The sequence below is a fragment of the Petromyzon marinus genome, chromosome 8 (genome assembly GCF_048934315.1).
Source record: "Petromyzon marinus isolate PM22_M1 ecotype Great Lakes invasive population chromosome 8, UKy_Petmar_22M1.pri1.0, whole genome shotgun sequence".
Lineage (NCBI taxonomy): Eukaryota > Metazoa > Chordata > Hyperoartia > Petromyzontiformes > Petromyzontidae > Petromyzon > Petromyzon marinus.
In genome coordinates, this window is record NC_133674.1 from 2704384 (window position 1) to 2731462 (window position 27079).

A 27079-nucleotide genomic window follows, 5' to 3' on the forward strand; every position below is an offset into this window, starting at 1 on the left:
CACGCGGGACAGACCCAGTTGTCGTGTGCGGGTCAACTCCCTGAGATAAACTTGCTGCCGACTTCATGCGTTGTATACGCCCAGTGCTCAGCCAATTGTTGTGAGCGTCGCTCCTCTGCCCTCTGTTGTTAATGGAGGGAGACTGCAGCCAACTGCCAAGTATCATCCTTCGTGAGCCTCTTCAAAACGCTGATCTTGACACCGCTGGAAGCAGCCATTGGCCTTGACCTCACCCCACAACAGTGCAAGTTTAACCGCTCAACATTAAAACACAACGATGGGTCGCTTGCACCAATCGCACAGCATCACAGCGTTGACTCTCAGCTGTTGCTTGTGTAGAGGGGGTCAGATTGTCCAGACATTCGGTTGATACTAATAGGGTTTATTTGCCAGTATTGCAGATTATTTGAATTACATTTGTTTGGGCGTCAGGGTGGTGCAGTGGTCACGCCCGTGCATGGCATCTTCTGAAGGAGTGCCTGGCTTAGCTTTCCTAATTCTGGTCCCTTTCTCTGCAAGGGTTTACTCCCATAGCAAAACAACAACAAAAACATACACTGTAACTGGTACTAGTCAAACATCTGGGATTGTTTTTGTTATGCTGCCTTGCCCAAAATGGCATTTGGTGATAAAAAAAATTTGGCAGGAATTGATGCACTAATGCAATTTGAACTCTTATATATTTTTATTTCATGACTTGCTTAGCGTTCATATTCTTGGTTCTTTCCGTAAAGTCACGTAAATAGAAAACAAGAAATAAAATTCAAATTAAATAAAAAAAATCAATAAAAACACAAATAAAAAATAAATTGAAAATAATAAAAGCAAAAAACCCAGGACGTTTCAATCGCAACACAAGCGGTCTTTATTTTATTGTTTTTGTTTGGTGTTTACGTGACTTTACCGAAAGAACCAAGAATATGAATTCCTGCAGTCACGAAAGTTAAGTCAAAATTTGCTTCGCGTTCCTTTACTTCGCCCTCCTATCTGTTTGTATTGTTGTTTGTTGTTGTAACTTTCTGACTCGCCCCGACTGGACATCTGTGAAAAAGAGCTTAATAGCTCATCAGATTCGTCCAGCCTAATTAAAGATTCTGATTCGGACATTAACTGACCCAGTTTTCGCGTGGAGATCACGGCCAGGATGTGGAACAAAGGGACCCCCGGTCACACTCACGTGGAATGCCTAGGGCATTGCACAGCATTTAAATGGACTAGTTTTGTGAGATTGAGTGGTGGCTTAGGGAAGGCCTTTATTCAACAATGTATATCATGGCCGATAAGAATTTTTATAGTCATACACCATAGCCCACGATTTCCTGCACCGTTCATTCACTTGAGGAGACTGCGCATGGTGGAGATGGATGACCCTCGGTATCCTGTCCCAAAGTGATTCCAGTGGTTCAGGTAGTGGAAGAGTTGCTAGAGCTTCTGGTTCTTGCCGAAGCCTTGTGACTTTGGGATGAGAGCGTGGTAGGATGAGTGAAGCGTAGAGCTAAAGCTCCTGGAACATCCTGTACCCAAACAACACCAAACATTCAAAATCTTACAATGCTGCTGTTCCAGCACGAACAACATAACAATGAACAACATATTCTTAGTTTTTTCGGTAAAGTCACGTTGAAGAGAAACAACAAAATAATAAAATATATATAAAACAATAAAAAATTCTCACGACGTTTCGACCATAACTCAAACGGTCATCTTCAGAACAAAATTCTACTCACCTGGTATCGACAATCAAGGGTATTTCCCTGTCCCCAGACGACCTGCTTGTCAGTTTTGATGTAGTTTCCTTATTCACCAAGGTTCCTGTACCTGACACCATTGCAATCATTGAAGACTTAGTTCATCAAGGACTAAACACTGAGGTACCCCCCCTGGTGAGACATTGTTTAACCAATACATACTGCACTTGGAATGGAACTTTCTACAAACAGAGGGCACCCCAATGGGCTCCCCCCTTTCTCCAGTTATAGCTAACATTTTCATGGAGAAATTTGAGACTGACGCCATCCAGACTGCCACTCTGCGCCCAACCTTATGGAAGAGGTACGTGGATGACACTTTTGTCATCTGGCCACATGGCCGGCCTGCTCTAGACCAATTCTTCGACCACATCAATTCCATACACCCAGCCATCAGATTTACCATGGAAGTCGAAATAGATGGCAAGATACCTTTTTTGGATGTCCTAATTAAAAAGAGACCTGATGGTTCAATGAGCCACTCTGTCTACAGGAAAGCTACCCATACGGATGCTTATCTGAAACCGGATTCCCACCACCAACCATCACAGAAGAATTCTCTCATCAAGACTCTGTATCACAGAGCCCAATGCATATCCGACCAGGAACACACAAGCAGTGAACTCAAGCACGTACACCAAGCTCTTAGGGCTAATGGTTACTCCGACTATACAATCCGCAAAGCTATCACTCAAACCATGAAGAAGAACCCTCTTGAGGAGCCTTTCAAAACCATCACATTACCCTACATTGCTGGGATCACAAAAAATATCTCCAAAATCTTGAATAAACACAAGATCCAGGTCCGTTTCAACACATTACATAAAATCCGTGATCTGGTTCCGTCTGTAAAAGATGTGATTCCGGACATACAATACCCTGGTGTCTACAAACTAAGTTGCCTCTGTGGTAGTAGTTACATTGGAGAAACCAAACGCCATGTCTCGGACCGCATTCGTGAACACAAAGCAGACCTTAAACACGGTAGGACCAACACCTCGGCCGTGGCAGATCATTGTTGTAATTCAGTAGGCTCACATGACATTGACTTTTCCAAGACAGAGGTTCTTTGTAAGCCATCTGGCTTCCATGAGAGATTCGTTCATGAGGCTATCCACATATACAAGCACAGAGACAATTTCAACCGAGAAGATGGATTCTATCTTAGCAATCATTGGAAAGATTTGATAAACCATTTCAGGTCTTAATTGATTGTTCACGCTTACAGTGGCTTTCAGACAGCAAACATTATACAAAATTTCGTCTCCCCCCTCCTCTTTTCAGAATATAGATGGACTAGTCCTGGGTAAACTGCCAAATCGTTGCGCGTGGCGCTAACGGTTTTTATAAATAAATAAATGCGCCGTTTAAAAATTAATTTATGCGAACCAACACACCTGAAGACGACCGTTTGAGTTATGGTCGAAACGTCGTGAGAATTTTTTATTGTTTTATATATATTTTATTATTTTGTTGTTTCTCTTCAACGTGACTTTACCGAAAAAACTAAGAATATGAATTACTGCAGTCACGAAAGCTTTAAAATCAAAATGAACATTTTCACAAATTCAACGTAATGCAGGTAATTGAGTGGCTCGAGGTTAATTTCAATGTCAGAGCACCGAGCCAATGCCATTGAGGTCCTCCGTTCAAAATTCAGTGAGCCATCTATCAACAAACGTTCCTGCGAATTGAGGGCAGGAATGCTGTGCTCTCAACTTGGTCACCAATGGCTGCTCAGTAAACATAATGTCAAATGTGTTTTTGTTCACTGAAGCATATCCCAGCTCTGAGGGTTTGAATTCTATTTGACGTGTAATGAATTATCTTCAGCTTGGATTCCTGGTAAAGCACATCAGTGGCAACTTGTCTCTGAACCAGGGGTTCCTTGTTCGACAAACTGTGTTTCTGGAACATTCAAGCATCCTCAAGTGCCGTGGATAAGTAAGAGTTTTATCGTTCCACTATTGTTTTGTGCACCGTATCAGCTTTAACAGGATTTGCCCAAAAAGCCTTAGCAAGGAAGGATGAGTCTTTGTAAGTTAGCAAATATAGAGGGTGGAGACCTCAGCATGTAGAGATCTCAACCACAACTCTACCTGGTCTCTGTTATTTATTTAATGAGCCAGCCCTTGCCACAGAGGTTATACGAATGAACCTTGCATGCCACAGACAGGGCAGTGAACGGCAGTTGCTGCTATTGTTTTGGTTGTTTGTAGCTTTTTTTACCCAGCGATGGCAAGCTCGTACTCCGAGTGCCTATAGAAGGAGGCTGGGTCAAAGATCACGGGCCCTTCATGAATCTCTGCAGCGTTCCCAGTCCATAGGTCACCGTGGAGCAGTGCCGGAACCACCTCTACATCCCGGAAAAAAATCCCCCAACCGAAGCTGCACACCACGCAAAAAACAACACCACTTTATTCATGATAACGTTGTTTTCGAGTTAGATCGCATAAATTTACATGCGTCGTACACCCACTCCAATTGCCATTAGGCAATTGCCAGAAGTCAGAACGCTTCTGGCAATTGCTTGATGATGCTGGTTGTAATCACCAGCGAAAGGTCGTACTCGTTTGAATATGTTCTGCGTTTCCTCTCTAACACACCAGAGTGCCGAAGCAATAACATAAATGGCACGTTCTGTTCATGTCAGAAACATTACTAATGGGCTGTGTTGGGTGGATGTGGGTGTACGACGCATTTACACTGACACGATCTAAGCCAAAAAAAACTTTATCATGAATAATATTGGTCGCGAAAGCCTGCGTGTGAAACACCACTTTACCTTTAAAGTCACCTCGAAAACCCACTGCGATCAAATGGGTTTCCCATATGGCTGTGCAAATGATGAGCTACACTGCTGCATGTATTAACTCTTTCCTGCTCCGAGATGACTGCAAGTTGCGGGGTGCATCCCGTTCACCGCTGAATCTCGTGTACGCCATCGGAACGTAATAGGAAGTAAATATTAAAAAACTTTATTAGTACCGAGGATCCCACAAGGCCGTGCGGGAAGGTGTGTAGCACAGTTTGGTACCAGCTATAACAGAGTGCTGTCCTGTCGCTACGGTGCTCTGTGGCGAGTACAATGTCTTTAAAAACAACGGCGCTATGCCTCTCTAAATAAAATTACCGCTGAACCGCTTGCGCGTCCCGAGATTCGGTGAACGAGACCCATCCTGAAATGAGCAGTCGTCTCGGAACAGGAAAGGGTTAAGGGCGAGAGTGAAACAGCTTACGAACCTGAAGCCGAGACCAGAGCTCGCGGGTTTCCCGTTCACCGTAGTCCTTCTCTATCATGTCCAGCTGAAGCTGCAGTCGCTGCCGTGAGAAGAACGTCACCCAGTCCTCCTGCCACTCATTCAGCTGGTGGCATAAATATAGTTTTATTACGGACATTTAGAAACATAAGCAAATAATACCTACTTTATTTGGCCAATCCTTGACCTAAAACAGGGATATTCACTCATTTTCGGAGGGGGGCCACTTTCGCGAATAAGACATTATCAGTGAAAGAGCCACCTCACATTTAAAACCATTGGGGGGTTTGACAGCATGATGGGGTGTTTTCACTTGTGTGTATTGTCGGGGACTGCACGTCAGGGGTCGCAGTAAAAAGGACACCAGGGACTGCCACTGGCCCGCGGGCCTTGCAATGAAGAACACGGACTTAAGATGTCACCCAGCAACGTTGAAATTTACGTACAAATGGCTGGGTAATTCTTAAGACATAATTCGACACTCATGTTATGTACCGATTATCATGGTGTAGTCTTTGAACATCTCATTTCAGCCACCAATTGATATCCTCATAAAAAATACAACAGCATTGATCCTAACGATAGGTTCTGCACTTAATTCCCACACCTCCGTTTAGCACGGTTGGCTATGTACGGTGGAAAGGAAGTGCAACATACATTCATACAAGTCTGTCAAACCCGGCTGAGTGTAATTGGTAATTAGCGAAAACATAACTGATTATGTGAACACTGGTTATGCAAGATCGATCTCTGAGGGAACTTGAGTGACATCTGGTGATGTCAGTTGTAACTGTGTGCCCTGTTATCAATGGTACAACTGTGTGCAATGGAAGAAAATATATGCATTTTTTTAATCAAATATATTGTTTTATAAATTTGTGTACTTATGCAAGATAAAATGTACGCCAATCTAGTTCTTCTTAAAATGTAACCTTAAACCAATGTTACCATCATCAGTGGTTAATAGACTATTACACAAAGGACTCTCATATTTCTACAATGTAATACTAATTAGACTGACATCTGAACAACAGCTGATTTCACCGCTCCATGATAAAACTAATTTAATCAAGTAAACATTATTGCCGTTCCTATAAAACTTTGGTCACCCAGGCTGTCCTTCAACAAAAGGGTACATTAAATCTATAATATAGTTTTTCTGGGTTAGATCGCATAAAAATAAATGAGCCGTTAAACCCACCACCACCTAACAGCCAATTAGTAAGGTTGTCACGTAAACGGAACATGCCAATCCGCTACTTGTACAGCAAACAGAAGTGTTGGAGAGAAAATCCACAACATTTACAATCTGAGTATGACGTTTCGCCAGTAATTACAACTATCATCATTAGGTGGACAGCCAAATTCGTAGAGAAATCCTCCTGTTTCATTCCTTGGAGGGATAGATGTGATTACGTCACTTGTGAGCCCTTCACGAATTGGAATGTTCTGTTTATGTGACAAACCTTACGAATTGGCTGTGTCGGTGGTGGCGGGTTTAACGACAAATTTATATTTCAACGATCTAACCCAAAAAAAACCGATATTATGGATGATATTGGCCGCGAAAGCCTACGTGTTAAACGGGTATATTAAAATTTAAATGGGCTACAACCAGTTTCATGACTTTAAAGCGGAGATCACATGTGGGATGTAACCACAGCATATAGCCGTATGAATCCCACATACTCTACATCCTCCTGCCCAGGGTCCATACCTGTTGGGAGAAATTCAAGACTGAAATTTTTATCAAAATCTGTAAAGCACATGAGAACCTTAATTTAGCAGTCTCAAACTGACTGGGACCCCTGTTGTGACGGAGCAGCTGAACATTGCACAAAATCATCAACCCATATACAGATATATACCAAGGGTGACCAACTTTCCTGACCCTACCAGCAGCATACCATAATCTTCAGATGGCCGCGGGAGCCACAAGAGATAAAGATTAGCCATACAGAAGTTGACTCGTGTCGACTGGCTGTGGAATTTTGAGTTTAGAAATCTCAGTGCCCTGGGAGTACTCATGGCCTGCCTCCGATACCAGATTGTTCTCACTTCATATAAAGTTAAATTGAAGAGTTACAAATTAGCAGCGCCTCTGCAGAGCCACACTTGAACTGCCCAGGAGCCACATGCAGATGCCGAGCGATGGTCTGGCCAACCATGGTATTTTCTGTACATTATAGACTTGTAAATCTAGCGTATATACAAAATTAGCTGAAAACATTTATTTGAGCATTTACTCTATTGCCCTTTAATGAATGAATAGCAAAACTACATGAACTCTCTCCTAAAGCCTTATTTTGGCTAGCAGACCTTGACATTAATCTCCTGAACATATTGCGATTATATTCTTGGTTCTTTCGGCAAAGTCACGTAGAAGGGAAATAATACAAATAAAACATAATATAATAAAATTCTCACGACATTTCGGCCACAACGCAAGCAGCCGTCCTCAGGTGAAGAAACAGAGCTGTCGGAAAGACACCGTCTTAATGAACACTGCCCAGTGTTCACTGCCCAGTGTTCATTAAGACGCTGTCTTTCCGACAGCTCTGTTTCTTCATCTGAGGACGTCTGCTTGTGTTGTGGCCGAAACTTCGTGAAAATTTTATTATATAATGTTTTATTTGTATTATTTTATTATTTCCCTTCCACGTGACTTTACCGAAAGAACCAAGAATATGAATTCCTGCAGTCACGAAAGCTTTAAATCGAAAAATATTGCGATTAGCAAAAATATAAAGGGACGCAATGTTGAATTCTCTAAGTCTCCTTTGCAGAAGAGTTTGCCCTGATGGACTTTCATATATTACCCAACATAATTCATATAAAAGTACATTGCACACACATGAACAATACAGTTCCCTTCATCACAAAGATGGCTAAAACAAAGAGATGAATGTGATTAGGTGTGGAAAATCATGACCGCTGGCTCACTGGTTGTGTTCATGTATGAAATAATGACAGCATGTGTGTATCTCATTCACTAGCTCAATCGCTTGATTTTTACGATTAATAAACAGCTGTATGAAATGTGTGTTTGTTTACACACAAATCGCCTGTTAACACATATTCATTAGATCCCATTGGCATGCCTACTCTCAGTGCGAAGGAATGTCAACATAATACATAGTTGACATGATGCTAGGGTTGGATCGGTGGGCCTAGTTTTCCACATGTTTTACAATTTCATGATTCAATACCGATAGTTTTCTCTTCCTTGTGAAGCCTCTCTCCAATCTTCTGTTGTGAAGGTGCATTTCAGCCAGATGCTGCCCCAACAAGCCTGAGCCCCTGTCAGAGTGTACAACACAATAGACCTGTCAAAGAAAACATTAACTTTATCATGTCAACAAACCCCAAGTAATAATTCATATGCAAACTAAACTACATCATATTTGTCCAGGTGGTCTGTGGCCGAGAACCTCGCTTGAAAATACGAATATATCAGTTCACATTCTGGTTTGGGTGACTCAAAACAATATTCTTCTGGGGTTTATACAATGAGTGTTACTTCCTGGGAAGTCAATCCTATGTAGACTATAAATGAAACCATTTTTTATTTTACCAGAGCTATTTTTCAGAACCGACCTGGCCACAAATGATAGCCTAACGAAGTGGCTTATCACAGGGAAATTTATAGCAGCCAAATGCTCAAAATACTCATGTTTCTAAATGTGCAGGGAAAAACTGGAGAAACCGGAGAAAAATCTGCACGACCACGGGGAGAACATGCAAACTTCAAATATACAGCAGGCGTCAAGGTCGGGATCGAACCTACGAAGTCCAATATACCAGGCGAGGCAGTTAACATCTCCTAGCCACCATGGCGCCCCATTCTCTGACTTATCCACCCACCCACCGACTCGTAAAGCCACCCACCCACTCACTCACCGTGCCACGTACTGAATCTCTAAACCAACAACTCAACCACAAACTCACTCACCCTGCCACGTACTGAATCTCTAAACCAACAACTCAACCACCCACCCACTCATCCAACCTCTCACTTACTAAACCAGCCACTCACCAACCCACCGACCCACTCATCCAACCTCTCACTTACTAAACCAGCCACTCACCAACCCACCGACCCACTCATCCACCTATTCACTTAAAATAGTTCAACTACAATTGAATTATTTAAAATTCACCAGGTAAGGCCCACTGAGCTATATAGATCCTTGTCGGAAACGACGTGGCAAACAAATGATAGCTCAAAGAAGTGGCTTATCACGTGGACATTTATAGCAGCCAAAGCCTCTAAATGTATATTTCTAAATATGCATGAAAAACTCGGAGGTCCCAGAGAAAAATCCATGCAACCACAGGGAGAACATGCAAACTCCAAATATACAGGCGTCACAATCGGGATCGAACCCACAATGTCTTATACAAATGGCGAGGGAGTTAACATTCCGCTACCCTGGCGCTCCACTCTGACTCAGCCTCCCACCCACCCACTCAAACACCCAGCCAAGCACTCATGAACCCAATCACCGTGGCACCCACTCAATCGCGAAACCCACTCACTCATCAACACACCCAGCCACTCGCTTAACCACTTACCTACGAACCCACCTGCATACCCCCCACTCACTAACTCAACGACCCACTCACTCAACACTCCACTAACCCACCCAATCACCTATTCATGCCCCAAATCACACACTGACCCATTCACCCACTTAATCTATAACTCATGCACTCACCCACCTACCTGCTCACCAGCCACTTATCTACTCACCCACCCACTCATCCTGCCACCTACTCAACCTCTAACCCACCCAAGCACCGAACTACCCACCTACCCAATCACCCATCCAATAAACTACAACTAAACTATTTTGTATTTTACCAGGTAAGCCCCACAGAGCTATATAAAACATTTTAGAAGTGATCTGGTTACAACTGATACGTGAACGAAGTGTCTTATCAAGCTGACATTTCTTCTAAACAAATCTTGACTCTAAATGCGGAGGGATAAATCTGGAGGACCCGGAGAAAGATCTACGAGGACACAGGCAAAACATTAAAACTCATAATATACAGGCAGCAGGGTCAGAATCGAATACACGATTTCCTGTATACTCAGTGAGGTAGTTAATATCTCACCATAGTGGCACCCCGCTCTCTGACCCACTCACCCAATTACACACTAACTCACCCACTCAACCTCCCACATTAACTTACCCACCCACCAGTCACTCCCCCATTCACCCAACCACCCCCTCACTCACCCAACCACGCACCAACTCACCTACCCACTAACTCACCCACCCATCTTCTCCCGCACTCAGCCAGCCACCCGCTCAATCACGTGCCGACTAACTTACTCACACACTCACCGACCAATACACCCATTCACTTACCCACCCACAATCTCACTAGCCAAGCCAACCACCCAGCCCCTCACTCACCCACTTATTCAATCACTCACTACCCCACACACTCACCCAACCACTTGCTCACTTACCCATACGCTAACCCAACCACTCACTCACCGAATCACCCACCCACTAACTCATCAAAATTAATTCTCAACCACTCACCCAACCACCCACGCAATCTCATACCCACTAACTCACTCACCTACCCATTTATGCACTCACGCACCCACTTACTCACTCACTCACGCACCCACCAACCAACCCACCTACCCATCTCTTCACTCACTCACCCACCCACACAGTCAATCACTCACCTACATACCTACCCACTAATACTCACCCACTCATCCAACAACGAACTCACCAACCCACCCGCCGACTCACTCACTCAGGTACTAACCCACTCAACTTCTAACCCACACACTAACCACCTAACCACCTACCCACACACTCACTCACTCACCCACACACTCACTCACTCATCCACCCACCCAAACATCCACTCACCCACCCACTAATTCACCCACCCACTCACTCCCTCATCCATCCACTCACCTACTCGCCCATCCACTCACTTACTCAATGAGCCACTCACCTTCTCACCCAGTACTTACACATCAACTGACCCTGCCACCCACTCAATTTCTAACCCACCCACTCACCCAACCAGCTGCCCACTCCCTCAGCCACTCACCTACTTACCCACCCCACTTACACATCCACTTACCCTGCAATCCACTCAATTTCTAATCCCCCACTCACCCAACCACCCGCCCACTCATCTACTCACCCATTACCACGGAATTATTCACCCACCCATCAGTCAACCACCCAATAATTCAACCACTCACAAACTAAATCGCCTATTAATTAAACCACCCACTACCTCAACCACCCACTAACTTAACCACAGAGCCACTCACCCACTCAGCAAGCCATCCACTACTATATCTCTAACCCAATATCTCACTCACCCACCGCCCACTCACCTACACACGTATGCACTCACTCACACGCCGCTCACTCACCTACACACTAAATTATGTTTATTTTACCAGGTTAGGCCCAATGAGCTACATAGCTCGTTTTCAAAACAACCTTCACCACAAATAAACCGACCATTAAAATTATAGACTGATCATTTCTTTGTCAGTGGGCAAACGTATAAAATCAGCAGAGGATCAAATACTTTTTTCCCTCACTGTACATTGCGGGGGTCACTAAAATATCTCCAAAATCCTGAATAAACACAAGATCCAGGTCCGATTCAACACAGTACAAAAAATCCGTGATCTGGTTCCATCTGTAAAGGATGTGGTTCCAGACATACAGTACCTGGGCTTTTACAAACTAAAGTGCCTCTGTGGTAGCAGCTACATTGGATAAACCATACGACATATATTGGACCCCATCCGCGAACATAAAGCAGACTTGAAACACGGTAGGACGAACTCCTCTGCCGTGGCAGATCACTGTTATAATTCAGTGGGCTCACATGACATTGACTTCTCCAAGACAGAGGTTCGTTGCAAGCCAACCAGCTACCATGAGAGATTCGTTCATGAGGCCATCCACATATACAAGCACAGAGACAATTTCAACCGAGAAGATGGATTCTGGCTTAGTAACCATTGGAAAGATGTTTTAAACCATTTCGGTTCTTAATTGATTGTATTTTATGGTGATTTTCAGACCGCAGCCCTTTCGCTGGCACTGCCTCTTAATACTTCTCACACCACGGTCAATGGTATGGTTTACAACATGTAGTATAATAATTAATAGTATAACATTGTAATGTTTAACATAACTCATAAGGCAATATATAGCATCGTAATTGCATAATGAATATACATCAGTGTGGTATATAGTTGGGTTCATAGAATAAGACAGTGTAATATCACAAGTCTAATAGTTTATAATCTAAAGTATAGGGTAGTGTAAAGTAACGCATTGTATAATTCAAAAGTGGAATTTGTCTATGATGTGATGTTATACCATGTAGTTTAGATTGGAAGGTATAATATTGTATTATATAGTAGTCCAGTTTACAGCATAGTCATAAGGCAACTCAGGACACAACAGTGCACCTTGGCTGTTGCACTTGCCCCTTTTCTTGTTTCCTCTCTGCCTGTGTTCCCAGCCCCCTCCCTCCTCCTCTCCGGAGGTGATGCAGGTAACATGCAAATTCATATTTTAACTCCGCCCACACAGCTTAATAGACGCGGTCCTTGCATGTCAGCGTTCATTCAAGCTGTCTTCCGGACAGACCTGTCTCTTCACTTGAAGAAGGCCACTTGTGTTGTGGCCAAAACGTCGTGATAATTTTATCGTCTTATTTTATTTTATTACTTTATTCCCATTCTACGTGACTTTACCGAAAGAACCAAGAAGATGAATCCTTGCAGTCATGAAAGCTTTAAACTGAAATTTACTTTTTATTTCACCAGGCAAGGCCCATTAAGCTATATAGATCCTTTTCAGAATAGACCTGGCTACAAATGATAGATATACGAGTGGCTTATCACAGATACATTTATTGCAGCCAAATCCTCTAAACGCATGTTGCTTCTAAATGCAGAGGGAAAACCCTGAGGATCTAGAACAAAATCCAGGCGACCACGGGTGAGAACTTGCAAACTCCAAATATACAGGCGACAGGGTCGGGATCGAATCTACCACCTCCTGTATACAAGGCAAAATAGTGAACATCTCACCACCTTGGCGCCTCACTCTCTGACTCAACCATCCACTCACTTACACGCTAACTTACCCACTCAATTTCCCATGTTAAATTTCGAATTAAAGCTTTCGTGACTGCAATGATTCATCTTCTTTGGTTATTTCGGTAAAGTCACGTAGAATGAGAATAAAATAATAAATTGATAAAATAAAATAACATAACACAATAATATTCTCACGACGTTTCGGCCACAACACAAGCGGCCTTCATCAGGTGAAGGGACGAGACTGTCTGGTAGGACAGCGCTGGAGGCGCTGGAGGCGCTGTCCTACCAGACAGTCTCGTCCCTTCACCTGATGAAGGCCGCTTGTGTTGTGGCCGAAACGTCGTGAGAATATTATTGTGTTATGTTATTTTATTTTATCAATTTATTATTTTATTCTCATTCTACGTGACTTTACCGAAAGAACCAAAGAAGATTCCCATGTTAAATTACCCACCCAGCCGTCACTCACCCATTCACTCACTCACCCAACCCGTCACTCACCCCTCCGCTTACCCACCCACTCACTCATTAACTTGCCCACCTATCTTCTCAACCACTCACCCAGCATCCCACTCAATCTCATACCAAACTAATCTACACACACACACACATCCACTCACTAACCCACTCACCCAGCCACCCACTCAATCTCGTATCCACCAATTGAATCACTCACCCCCCATCCAAGCATTCAATCACCCATTCACTCACCATTTAAATCTCCCACTCATCCAATTACCCTCCCACTCATCCAATCACCCACCCACTAACTCAAACATAAACATCTATTCACTCACCCAATCCTCCACTCACCTACTCAATCACATAACCACCAACTCAATATCTAACTCAAACACTCACCAACGAACTCTCAACCTCCCACACTCATGCACTCACCCACCTAACCAGTAATTCAACCACACAAATCCACTTATTCACCCCTTTGCTCAGCCAATCAATCACACAACCACCCACTCAATCTATAACCCATCCACTCACTCAACGACCCATCTTCTCACCCACTCAGACAACCACCCACTCAACCACACACTAACTGATCAATCCACTCATTCACCCACCCACCAACTCACCCAACCTCTCACCTCCACCCACCCAACCACCCACTCTCACCCTACTACTCAATCACCCACTCAATTTACAAACTCAATCACCGACTCCATCACCCATCCACCCATATTGACCCACCCCCTAACTCACCCGGACACCCACTCAGCCACCCAATAATTCACCCACTCACTCACCCCAATTATCCAACAACCTACCCACTCAACTCCCCCACCCCTTCACTCATTCACACACCCACTTAACTTCCCACGCTCACCCACCCATACAACCATTAAATTACACATCCACTCACCCCCTCAACCTCCCACAAGCATCCACTCACCCACCCACTAACTCATCCACACACACACTCACTAAACCACAAACACTCATTCACCTACCCCTCCGTTCAACCATTCAATCACACGATGATTGATTAAATCACTAACCCGCCCACTCGCTCCCCCACTCACTCCCCCACCCACTTACGCACTCCCCAACCCACTCACGCACTCCCCAACCCACTCATCCTCTCACTTACCCACCCATGCACGCACTCACTGACTCACCGAGCCATTTACACAATTAACAATGCACTTACCAAATCACCCACGCATCCACTCACCCACTCAAACTCCCCCACCCACTCACCATCCGTCTCACTCACCCACTCGACCCCCCTCACTCACCCACTCGACCTCCCACACTCACCCACCTACTCACCAACCCACTCTCTCATCCAACCATTCATTCACCCCCTCAACCTCCCACATTCACCCACTCGGCTACCTACCAACTAACTCAACCACATACACCCGCTCACTCAACATTACCCACTCACCCTCTACCCACGCAATCAATCAATGCCTCCTTCACTCACCCAACCTGTCGCTCACCCAACCCCTCAGCCACCTACCTCCGTCTCAAGCCTCGTGCAGTCCAAGCTCCAGGAGGGCCTCCTCGAACCCGCCGAGGTTGGGTCCCGTGTACGTGCCCTCGTGGCCCCGCACGCTCACGCGCACACGGGGTCGCGCGTTTGTTCTCGCCACGCGAACCTCGGCCGTTATCTCCCACCCGAGTCCCCGCCCACTGGGGCCCCATTAGGGTCCCCGTCGGGGGGAACAATGAGGTGTCCATCCGCTGTGTCTCCTCCCCTCTCGACCCCGCTAGGACCCCCTGCGCCGCTCACGATATCCCCCCAGGAGGACCCTGTCCCTCCTGTTTCCATCTTGCGGGGTCGCCTCTCCGCACTCCCGCGCTTCAGCAGGCTCAGTGCTTGCACCACCATGCGGTGATCCTCAGAACCTGCGGGGGTGGACGAGGGTGGGGGGGATCATCATCGTCAGCAGCAGATGCAGCATCATTATTATTATAAGCAGCTACAGCAAGTCGCAGCATCATAATCATCATCTGAATTACCACCACCACTAGCAGGAGCACTATCATCACCATCTTCAACTTGCCAAGCCATCATCATTACATCATCACCAGATTAATAGTTCTCTACCATCACCATGCGTAGAGACATTATCATTATAATCACTATCTCCTGCATATCCTAATCTCAACATAATTATCGTTAACATTATAATCAAGATCATATCGATCAACGCACCGGTGTAAATTGTTCTAGTTGTATTCAATACAAATCAGTTAATATTTGCATCACTCGAACGTGCCACACCACTGCTCCACTCCCCGCTGCCCTTCTCCATTCTCCCCCTTGCTCCTTGGCCCCTTACCATCTGCCAACTGCCCCCTTGCTGCCCGGGCTCGTGGGTACCCTCTGAGGATTTGTATTCAGCTGTAATATCGAGGCTAGAATACATTTCCGCGTGATAAGCCACTTCGTTGAGTTATCATTTGTGATAGGCAGGTCGCTTCAGAGAAACATCTATATAGCTCAGTGAGCTTTACCGGGTAAAATACAAAATTGTTTAGTTTTTTTGTCTGATGGTAAGGTACCACGCAAACCACCACCATCATGACTGCTGTCAGGCTCCGTAGAGCAGGGTGCGTGTTTGTTGTCATCGTCTACAAGAGCTACACGTGGCAAACCGGGGGTGCTGTCGCATGGCTCGGCGATTGCGCATTTGCAGAATTAATCTGGCAAGGGTCACATGATCAGAAAAGGGGCAGTCCAGCAACATGAACCCTTGCACTGTGCCGCTCCCCACACCTGCAACCAACCAGCGTGGTGAAGTATGGTCAAATACACCGCAACGATCCGCTAGGTTGTGGCGGTCCCCATACAGCAGCGGAATCGTGAAAGGGCCATAGCGTGGTCGCACATCCATCGTCCCACGTGATACCACCTGCGGGGCACGCCTCGCAACGCTCAGGTGAGCGTTACCTGCACTCGCTTCCTGCCGGATAACTTCAACCACCTGCCAGCCATCGTATCCCGAGGGGAGGTCGGGTCGCTTCATTTGCTCGTCGCTCCACAATTGGAAGTTCCTGGCAAAGGTGCGCGAGGTGGATGAGCTGGAGTCCTGTCTGTGAGCGTGTGGGTTTAGCACGCTGCGCTACAATGAATCCGGCGACCCGAGCTCGATTCCCGCTTACAGCCACCATCACCAGTGCGTCCTGGATCTTGAGAGGTCGGTTCAGCCTTAAATTAGTATCTGGTACGATGTGTACACATCGCAACTCGGGAGAAAAAGGCAGCTGAGGGTGGTCCCAGCCACCCACACAGAACATGTGTGAAACCCAGAGATTATGCATGAAACACGTGCAGATCATTAGAAAAACAGGCAAATATCTTGTGATATCAACTAAGGATCATGCGTAAAACACATACCGATCATACGCAAGAAACACACACTCAGGCAATGTATGAAAACACACTCATATGCTGCTGTAGGATACGTTGGTTCAGCAGATGTACAGGGTGATGGATTACAATGTTAAGTTTTTTTAAAATGGCGATGAAGAATATTGTCCATTCATTTGCAGTCCAGCCGTACACTCATTCATTCACGTGCTATCTTTTCGTCTATGCATCGGTCAATCCGCAAGTCAATTATGCAAGAGGACTCAGTCCCCCCCTGCCCCGCCCCCCTCTGCAAGTAGTAGCAGCTCCCTGCACCACCCAGCTAACCCCACACTGCATGCCGCGTTCTGCGCGATGCCTCAAGTTCAAGGTCGTGTGGGTAACACATTACCGTGGTGATTATTTGAAATGTAACTTTTTATTTTACCAGGTAAGTGAGCCATATAGCTCTTTTTAAGAAGCGATCTGGTCACAAATGTTAGTTTTAACGGAGCGGCTCATCTTGTGGAAATTTATAGCAGTACAATACTCTAAACCAGGGGTCTCAAACTCGCGGCCCGCAGGCCAATTGTGGCCCGCGGAACGATATTTTGTGGCCCACTATTTGGCATCAATTATTTATTTTTTAATTATTATATATTTTTACCATAGCTCAGGCTCGTGACAGCTTCCGGTGTTTGTTGACAAGTTAGCCAACGCGAATTAGCAACGTTAGTCACTTGGTTGAAACGTGATTCCGGAGTGACACCAAGTGGAAGGAAAATATATCCTGTCACTCAGTGCAAGGTACAGAGGACTTAGGAAGTGGGCGGACTCAACAAGTGTAATCAGTGACCTAATAAAGACAACAGAGTGTTGCAATAGGAAAGGGAAAATAATTACATGGATAGCAAATAGCATGAGATGGGTGGCAAGAACAAAAGCCAAATGGTGGTTAGAACCTGAATATTATAAAGAAGTTATAGATTATTATTACAAGAGAAACAAAGAAAAGGAAAAAGGACAGATATGTGCAATCGCAAAAGAAAATAATTTACCAAGAACAATTTAATCAAAAAGAGCAAGAAATTAAAAGATATAAAACATGAGACAATGCACTTGATGTTAAGAATTAAGACAGGTGGAGTAACATGGACACCAGAGTCAGCTCAATGGCATCCAGAGAGATTGGTTAGAGCAGAAGGATATGTAGGATGTGAACAAAAAGAAGAAAATCTAGATCACTTTATTTATGAATGTGAAAGGTATAAACACCTGAGAGAGAACACGATTGATGAATTTAATAATGATAAGAAAAACGAAGTGCTCAAAAAAAGCATGAACAATGATAAAGTTTTCAAATACCTCTCAGAATATATAGAAAGGGCATACTAAATAAGATCCCAAATACTCAGGTATTGGGATAAAAACATGTAAATATATCACCCCCACCTTCCCTGAGCTTTCCAGGATGTTCAAGCGGACCATGTGCCTTTTTGGGAGCACATATCTGTGTGAAAAGCTCTTTTGCACCATGAACTTTAATAAGTCAAAGTACAGGTCCAAACTTACTGATGAGCATTTCAAGCCATACTGAGGGTCTCAATTGCTTCCTCCCTCAAGCCAAATGTGGCTCAGCTGTGCAAGAAAAGGAAGCGCTGCCAGGTCTCTGGAAGCATGGAGTAGGTAAGAGAAGCCTATGTTCTGAAGAACCGTTCATGTTCTGAACTGTTATTAATAAAGATTGAGAAGATTGGATCAGTTGCACTTTTTTTTGGAATACTTGATGCGGCCCAGCCTCACCCAGACTCTACCTCCAGCGGCCCCCAGGTAAGTTGAGTTTGAGACTCCTGCTCTGAACGCATGTTTCTAAATATGGAGGGGAAAACTGGAAGACCTGGAGAACAATCCACGCGACCACGGGAGAGAGAGAGAGACATGCAAACTCCAAATATACAGGCGTCAGGGTCCAGATCGACCACACGACCTCTTGCATACCTTGTGAAGGAGTTAACATCCCACCACCGCGGCACCCTTATGTACCAGGTTACACAGTCACGGACTCAAATGAAGACACAGTCCCTTCATTTAACAGTCTGTTCGATAAATAAGTGCTGTTAGCGAGCACCTATTAAGGCTAGCATGCCACACGAGGGGGTGGGTGGTCAGTTTTAGCCAGGATAGCCCTACTGGCTCTTTTCAGGAGGGTTCTACCACATTTCCCAGCAATGATTACTAGGCACAGTATATTCCAACTGGGTAATTTGCGGGCAATTGTATTTAATTCGGTAAATCTGGTCCATGACGCTGGGATCTTCAACGTCCACTGAAGCAGACGGCACATGGTGTCTTTGCGGTGAACACGCCTGTAGCATTAAACAGGGCGGCCGCTGGATTCAAACCGCGAACATCTACGACAAGCGGTACACGTACAACTGCTACAGACACACGCCGAGTGTGTAATCACTCAATATGTGAGTGATTACACGCAACATTGTTGCGTGATTAAACACAACGTTGTTGTGTGTGTAATCACATACAAAAATATTGATGAGACGCAACGACGTTGTGTTGAGTGTAATCACAAACAACAACGTTGTGTTGAGTGTAATCACTCAAAACGACATTGTGTTGAGTGTAATCACTCACAACGACGTTGTGTTGAGTGTAATTACACACAACGACGTTGTGTTGAGTGTAATCACTTACAACAACAACGATGTGTTGAGTGTAATCACAGGCAACAATGTTGATGACACACAGCGTCCAACAGAGGGCGTCGTAGTCGTGCCATGGGGAGGCGGCGAGTGATGAACGCCACTGCGGCGCCGCAAAGAGATCAGAGCCGTGATATTTATTTGTACACTGGAGGAGGAATCCGATGAGCTACGAAGTTCTTTATCACAAACGTCCAGCGTCTTGGCCGTCACGATAGAACGAGGCCGATAAACGTGGAGGTATAAATGAGGGTGATGCTAAGTCGGTGTGCCGTGCCCTAAGTGAGGTTGCCATGGGCGTGTGTGTTGGCCGTGTCAGGAGCGGGTGAGGAGGACGAGGCAAGGGGTGAGGAGGACGAGGTGAAGGGTAAGAAGAACGAGGTCAGGAGGTGAGGGGTGAGGACGAGATGAGGTGTGAGGAGGACGAGATGAGGTGTGAGGAGGACGAGGAGAGGGGTGAGGAGAACGAGGAGTGAAGAGAACGAGGGGTGAGGAGGACGAGGGGTGAGGAGGACGAGGGGTGAGGAGGACGAGGGGTGAGGAGGACGAGGGGTGAGGAGGACGAGGGGTGAGGAGGACGAGGGGTGCCGAAGACGAGGGGTGAGGAGGACGAGGGGTGAGGCGGACGAGGGGTGAGGAGGACGAGCGGTGAGGAGGACGAGGAGTGAGGAGAGTGAGGGGTGAGGAGTAAGAAGAACGAGCTGTGGGGGTGAGGACGAGGTGAGGGGTGAGAACGAGGTGAGGGTTGAGGACAAGTGAGGTGGACGAGGTGAGGGGTGAGAATGAGGTGAGGGGTCAAGAGGACGAGGTGAGGGGTCAAGCGGACGAGGTGAGGGGTGAGGAGGATGAGGAGCAGGGTGCGGTGGACGAGCGAGGGGTGAGGAGGACGAGGGGCGAGAAGGACGAGGGGCGAGGAGGACGAGGGGTGAGGAGGACGAGGAATTAGGAGGTGAGGAGCAGGGTGCGGTGGACGAGCGAGGGGTGAGGACGGGGGGGTGAGAAGAACGAGGTGTGGGGGTGAGGACGAGGGGTGAGGAGAGCGAGGGGTGAGGAGAGCGAGGGGTGAGGAGAGCGAGGGGTGAGGAGGACGAGGGGTGAGGAGGACGAGTCGAGGGGTGAGGAGGAAGAGGTGAGGGGTAAGAAGAACGCGGTGTGGGTGAGAAAGACGAGGTGAGGGGTGAGGCGGGCGAGGCGTGAGGATGACGAGGCGCTGGGTGCGGTGGACGAGCTGAGGGGTGAGGAGAACGAGCGGTGAGGACAATGGGTGAGGAGGACAATGGGTGAGGAGGACAATGGGTGAGGAGGGTGAGGTGAGGGGTGAGTAGGACGAGTCGAGTGGTGAGGAGGACAAGATGAGGGGTAAGAATAACGAGGTGTGGGGTGAGGAGGACGAGGCAAATGGTGAGGACAGCGAGGGGAGGACGAGGAGTGAGGACGAGCTAAGGGTGAGGAGGACGAGGCGAGGGAGAGGTGAGGGGTGAGGAGGACGAGGTGAAAGGTGAGGCGGAGGGGTGAGGACGATGGGTGAGGAAGATGAGGCGAGGGGTGAGGAGGACGACGGGTGAAGAGGACGAGGGGTGAGGAGGATGAGAGGTGAGGACGAGGGGTGAGGAGGATGAGGGGTGAGAAGGACGAGTCGAGGGGTGAGGAGGACGAGCTGAGGAGTGAGGAGGATGAGCTGAGGGGTAAAGCGGATGAGGTGAGGGGTGAGGAAGACGAGGTAATGGGTGAGGATGAGGTGAGGGGTGTGGACGAGGTGAAAGGTCAAGCGGACGACGTGAGGGGTGAGGACGAGGTAAGGAAGACGAGCTGAGGGGTGCGGAGGACGAGGTGAGGAGGACGAGGTGAGGGGTGAGGAGGACGAGGTGAGGGTGAGGAGGATGAGCTGAGGGGTAAAGATGACGAGGCAAGGCGTGAGGAGGACGAGGCGAGGACGAGGTGAGGGGTGAGGAGGACGAGGTGAGGGGTGAGGAGGACGAAGTGAGGGGTGAGTACGAGGCGAAGGGTGAGGAGGGTGAGGGGTGAGGAGGGTGAGGTGAGGGGTGAGTAGGATGAGTCGAGTGGTGAGGAGGACAAGATGAGAAGTAAGAAGAACGAGGTGTGGGGTGAGGAAGACGAGGCAAATGGTGAGGACAGCGAGGGGAGGGGAGGACGAGGAGTGAGGACGAGCTAAGGGTGAGGAGGACGAGGTGAGCGGTGAGGACGACGACGGGTGAGGAGGACGAGCTGAGGTGAGGACGAGTCGAGGGGTGAGGACGAGGTGAAAGGTGAGGCGGACGAGGGGTGAGGACGATGGGTGAGGAAGATGAGGCGAGGGGTGAGGAAGATGAGGCGAGGGGTGAGGAAGATGAGGCGAGGGGTGAGGAAGATGAGGCGAGGGGTGAGGAGGACGAGGGGTGAGGAGGACGAGGGGTGAGGAGGACGAGGGGTGACGATGACGAGGGGTGAGGAGAGTGAGGGGTGAGGAGAGTGAGAGGTGAGGAGTAAGAAGAACGAGCTGTGGGGGTGAGGAGGACAAGGTGAGGGGTGAGAACGAGGTGAGGGTTGAGGATAAGTGAGGTGGACGAGGTGAGGGGTGAGAACGAGGTGAGGGGTCAAGAGGACGAGGTGAGGGGTCAAGCGGACGAGGTGAGGGGTGAGGAGGATGAGGAGCAGGGTGCGGTGGACGAGCGAGAGGGTGAGGAGAACGAGAAGTGAGGAGGACGGGGGTGAGAAGTAAGAAGAACGAGGTGTGGGGGTGAGGAGGACGAGGGGTGAGGAGGACGAGGCGAGGGCTGAGGAGAGCGAGGCGTGAGGAGAGCGAGGGGTGAGGAGAGCGAGGGGTGAGGACAGCGAGGGGTGAGGAGGTGAGGAGCAGGGCGCGGAGGACGAGCGAGGGATGAGGACGGGGGGTGAGAAGAAAAACGAGGTGTGGGGGTGAGGACGAGGTTTGAGGAGAGCGAGCGGTGAGGAGAGCGAGGGGTGAGGAGGACGAGGGGTGAGGAGAGCGAGGGGTGAGGAGAATGAGGGGTGAGGAGGACGAGGGGTGAGGAGGTGAGGGGTGCGGAGGTGAGGGGTGCGGGGGACGAGTCGAGCGGTGAGGAGGAAGAGGTGAGGGGTAAGAAGAACGCGGTGTGGGTGAGAAGGACGAGGTGAGGGGTGAGGCGTGAGGATGACGAGGCGCGGGGTGGGGTGGACGAGGTGAGGTGAGGGGTGAGGAAGACGAGCTGAGGGGTGAGGAGAACGAGGGGTGAGGAGAACGAGCGGTGAGGAGGACAATGGGTGAGGAGGACAATGGGTGAGGAGGACGAGGGGTGAGGAGGACGAGAGTGAGGAGGACGAGGGGTGAGGGGTGAGGAGGACGAGGGGTGACGATGACGAGAGTGAGGAGGACGAGGGGTGAGGAGAGTGAGGGGTGAGGAGTAAGAAGAACGAGCTGTGGGGGTGAGGAGGACGAGGTGAGGGGTGAGAACGAGGTGAGGATTGAGGACAAGTGAGGTGGACGAGGTGAGGGGTGAGAACGAGGTGAGGGGTCAAGAGGACGAGGTGAGGGGTCAAGAGGACGAGGTGAGGGGTCAAGCGGACGACGTGAGGGGTAAGGAGGACGAGGTGAGGGGTGAGGAGGATGAGGAGCAGGGTGCGGTGGACGAGCGAGGGGTGAGGAGGATGAGAAGTCAGGAGGAGGGGGGGTGAGACGTAAGAAGAACGAGGTGTGTGGGTGAGGAGGACGAGGCGAGGGCTGAGGAGAGCGAGGGGTGAGGACGGGGGGTGAGAAGAAAAACGAGGTGAGGACGAGGGTTGAGGAAAGCGAGGGGTGAAGAGAGCGAGGGGTGAGGAGAGCGAGGGGTGAGGAAGACGAGGGGTGAGGAGAGCGAGGGGTGAGGAGGACGAGGGGTGAGGAGGACGAGAGGTAAGGAGGTGAGGGGTGCGAACGACGAGTCGAGGGGTGAGGAGGTAGAGGTGAGGGGTAAGAAGAACGCGGTGTGGGTGAGAAGGACGAGGTGAGGGGTGAGGTGGGCGAGGCGTGAGGATGACGAGGCGCTGGGTGCGGTGGACGAGGTGAGGTGAGGGGTGAGGAAGACGAGCTGAGGGGTGAGGAGAACGAGGGGTGAGGAGAACGAGCGGTGAGGAGGACGATGTGTGAGGAGGACGATGGGTGAGGAGGAGGAGAGGTGAGGACGAGGGGTGAGGAGGACGAGGTGAGGGGTGAGTAGGACGAGTCGAGTGGTGAGGAGGACAAGATGAGGGGTAAGAAGAACGAGGTGTGGGGTGAGGAGGACGAGGCAAATGGTGAGGACAGCGAGGGGAGGGGAGGACGAGGAGTGAGGACGAGCTAAGGGTGAGGAGGACGAGGCGAGGGAGAGGTGAGGGGTGAGAAGGACGAGGTGAGCGGTGAGGACGACGACGGGTGAGGAGGACGAGCTGAGGTGAGAGGACGAGTCGAGGGGTGAGGAGGACGATGGGTGAGGAAGATGAGGCGAGGGGTGAGGAAGATGAGGCGAGGGGTGAGGAGGACGAGGGGTGAGGAGGATGAGGGGTGAGAAGGACGAGTCGAGGGGTGAGGAGGACCAGGTGAGGGGTGAGGAAGACGAAGTGATGGGTGAGGATGAGGTGAGGGGTGTGGACGAGGTGAAAGGTCAAGCGGACGACGTGAGGGTTGAGGACGAGGTGAGGAGGACGAGGGGTTAAGAGGACGAGCTGAGGAGGACGAGGTGAGGGGTGAGGAGGACGAGGTGAGGGTGAGAAGGATGAGCTGAGGGGTAAAGATGACGAGGCAAGGGGTGAGGAGGACGAGGCGAGGACGAGGTGAGGGGTGAGGAGGACGAAGTGAGGGGTGAGGAGAACGAGGGGTGAGAACGAGGGTTGAGGAGGACGAGGCGATGGGTGAGGAGGACGAGGTGATGGGTGAGGACGAGGTGAGGAGAGCGAGGGGTTAGAGAAGTACGAGGTGAGGGTGAGGAGGATGAGCTAAGGGGTAAAGATGACGAGGCAAGGGGTGAGGACGAGGCGAGGACGAGGTGAGGGGTGAGGACGACGAAGTGAGGGCGAGGTAAGGGGTGAGGAATACGAGCTGAGGGATGAGAAGGACGAGGTGAAGGGTGAGGAGGACGAGGCGAGGGGTGAGAACGAGGGGTGAAGGAGAACGGGGTGAGGAGGACGAGGCGAGATGCGAGGACGGGGTGAGGACGAGGTGAAGGGTGAGGAGGAGGTGATGTTTGATTCGTGACAAAACATGTAATAAAGTTATTAATAACAATCTGAATTATAGTCAATTATTCACGTCTACTACATAGAGTGCAGGTAGCCGTGTGAGGATGAGGTGAGAACGAGGTGAGGGGTAAGGACGAGGTGAGTAGAACGAGAGGCGAGGGGTGAGAACGAGGTGAGGGTTGAGGACGACGGGTGAGGTGGACGAGGTGAGGGGTTAGGATGAGGCGAGGGGTGAGGATGAGGCGAGGGGTGAGGATGAGGCGAGCGGTGAGGACGAGGTGAGTAGAACGGGGGTGAGGACGAGGCGAGGGGTGAGGAGAACGAGGTGAGAAGATGAGGGGTGAGGAGAGCGAGGTGAGGGGTGAGGAGGCCGAGGCTAGGGGTGAGGACGAGGCTAGGGGTGAGGAGGACGAGGTGAAGGGTTAGGGGTGAGGAGGCCGAGGCTAGGGGTGAGGACGAGGCGAGGGGTGAGGAGAACGAGGTGAGAAGATGAGGGGTGAGGAGAACGAGGGGTGAGGAGGGCGAGGTGAGGGGTTAGGGGTGAGGAGGCCGAGGCTAGGGGTGAGGACGAGGCTAGGGGTGAGGAGGATGAGGTGAGGTCGGTAAGGGAGGTGTCCGTCTCCGGAGTGTTGCATGATATTTGTTGCTATGCTCGATGTTTGGTTGGTGACATAACATTCAATAAAGTTCTAAATAACATCCTGAAAGATAATACATTACTCGTGTCTGCTGCATAGAGGCCAGGTACCCGCGTTTGCCTTCCGCGTGTGCGTGTAGATAAATCAGAATCTGTATTTTACATGAGTTTTGACGTTCTCTTTCACACACGTCCAGAAGGGTCGGGTTAGCCAGTTGCATCAACAACAAAATGCAATTAAAGATACTCGAGTAAGGATTGAGAAAATGTAGTCAAGTCACGAATAAATGTCATGTAAAATCAAACTGTGCAAGCTCATACCTTCTTGTAGATTTGTCAACATCAAATCCAAGCTTGGGCAAGATGGCAAAACACCAACAGTCAAAGGACCATACCAAGACAGTGGTCTCGATTAAATTGCATTCAAACATTGAACTCTCGACACGTGAGTGAAGAGGTTCCGAGTTTCAAATCGCAGACGCAAAAGCCGCGTCGAGAACTTTGAGCCCTGGCTGATACGGAGGCAGCTTCCTATGCCGCCATAGGGTGCCTGGGGGCACGTGATCTGGCTCCGCCCATGGTAAGCGGGGCCAAGTGCGTCACTTCCTGCGCTCTCACCTCCGACCCCAATGGCGTTACGTCACTCCGGCAGGGCGAGCGAGCTGAGCGGCTGCGTTTGTCTCTTGCGCCCCCAACAGGAGCCATGAAGTTCTTCAAGAGACGGCAGCAGATGCAAGCGACGCTGGAGACTCCAAATTCGTCAACAGTGGAGGTGAGTGGCGCCACCTCTTGCGTTGGAGTTATACGAAGTAACAAATAGAGTACTGTGATCACATCGAGAAAAAATATTATTTTTTAAAATATTTAAATTTTACTTTAAATTGAGCGCTTGATGCGTGGGTAACGAGGTTCATAGTTTAAGATCACAGATTGAGAGTTTCATCAAGGATTTTAGTCGGAGAAAGCTTTCTCTGGGCAGTTGGTCCTTGTTTGCGTTGCCAAGGTGATAGCATCTCGTGTCAACTGCCATTTCCCAGCTGGTGTGCCTGGGGGTCACGTGACGTTTGGTGACGCAATAACGCCCGAGCCATTGGCTCCGCCCTTTTTGGGTAAAGCCAGTGACGTAATCCCTGCCATTGATGACGTCTCACTGTATTCGATGCCTTCTTCACTGAAATTGACGTCGTCACTGTAATTGATGACGTCATCACTAATCGATGTCATCGCTGTAGTCGATGGCGTAATCGCTGCATCTGATGACGGCATCGCTGCATTTGATTACGTCAGCGCTGCGGGCTCCTTATCGCTGCGTGGTGGCCTGTAATTCGGGCAAAGCCAGCGATCTGAGCACCTGTGTTTCTTTATCTGCGTCGGCAAGAATATACATGATATTCTTCAACAGACCACAGTTGAGAAAGCAACACATGAGACAATGAATGTGTCAACAGAGTAGGTGCGTAGTGCCACCTCTTGGGGGCCGTCCATAAATGACGTCACGCACTTGGGGGGTTGGCAGACATTTGTGACGATGTGTGACGGGGGGGGGGTTTGAGAAATGTGATGTCACATCAAAATGCGCAATTTTAAA

The 27079-nt window shown here is 48.7% G+C and overlaps 1 long non-coding RNA gene across 3 annotated transcripts; it reads right to left on the bottom strand.

The window, feature by feature from the left end:
• Window positions 1–361: 361 nt before the first annotated feature.
• Window positions 362–26047, bottom strand: LOC142924080 (uncharacterized). 3 transcript variants are annotated; one of them, XR_012941216.1, is made up of 7 exons: window positions 25813–26047; window positions 16549–16652; window positions 15112–15500; window positions 8218–8308; window positions 4992–5114; window positions 3978–4136; window positions 362–1514 (listed from the first exon to the last, which is right to left on the bottom strand). It is a non-coding gene; the product is annotated as an uncharacterized LOC142924080 (long non-coding RNA). The 3 variants fall into 3 exon arrangements; XR_012941217.1 differs by lacking the exon at window positions 16549–16652 and having other exon boundaries at window positions 25813–26045; XR_012941218.1 differs by lacking the exons at window positions 15112–15500; window positions 16549–16652 and having other exon boundaries at window positions 25813–26037.
• Between the last annotated feature and the right edge of the window lie 1032 nt (window positions 26048–27079).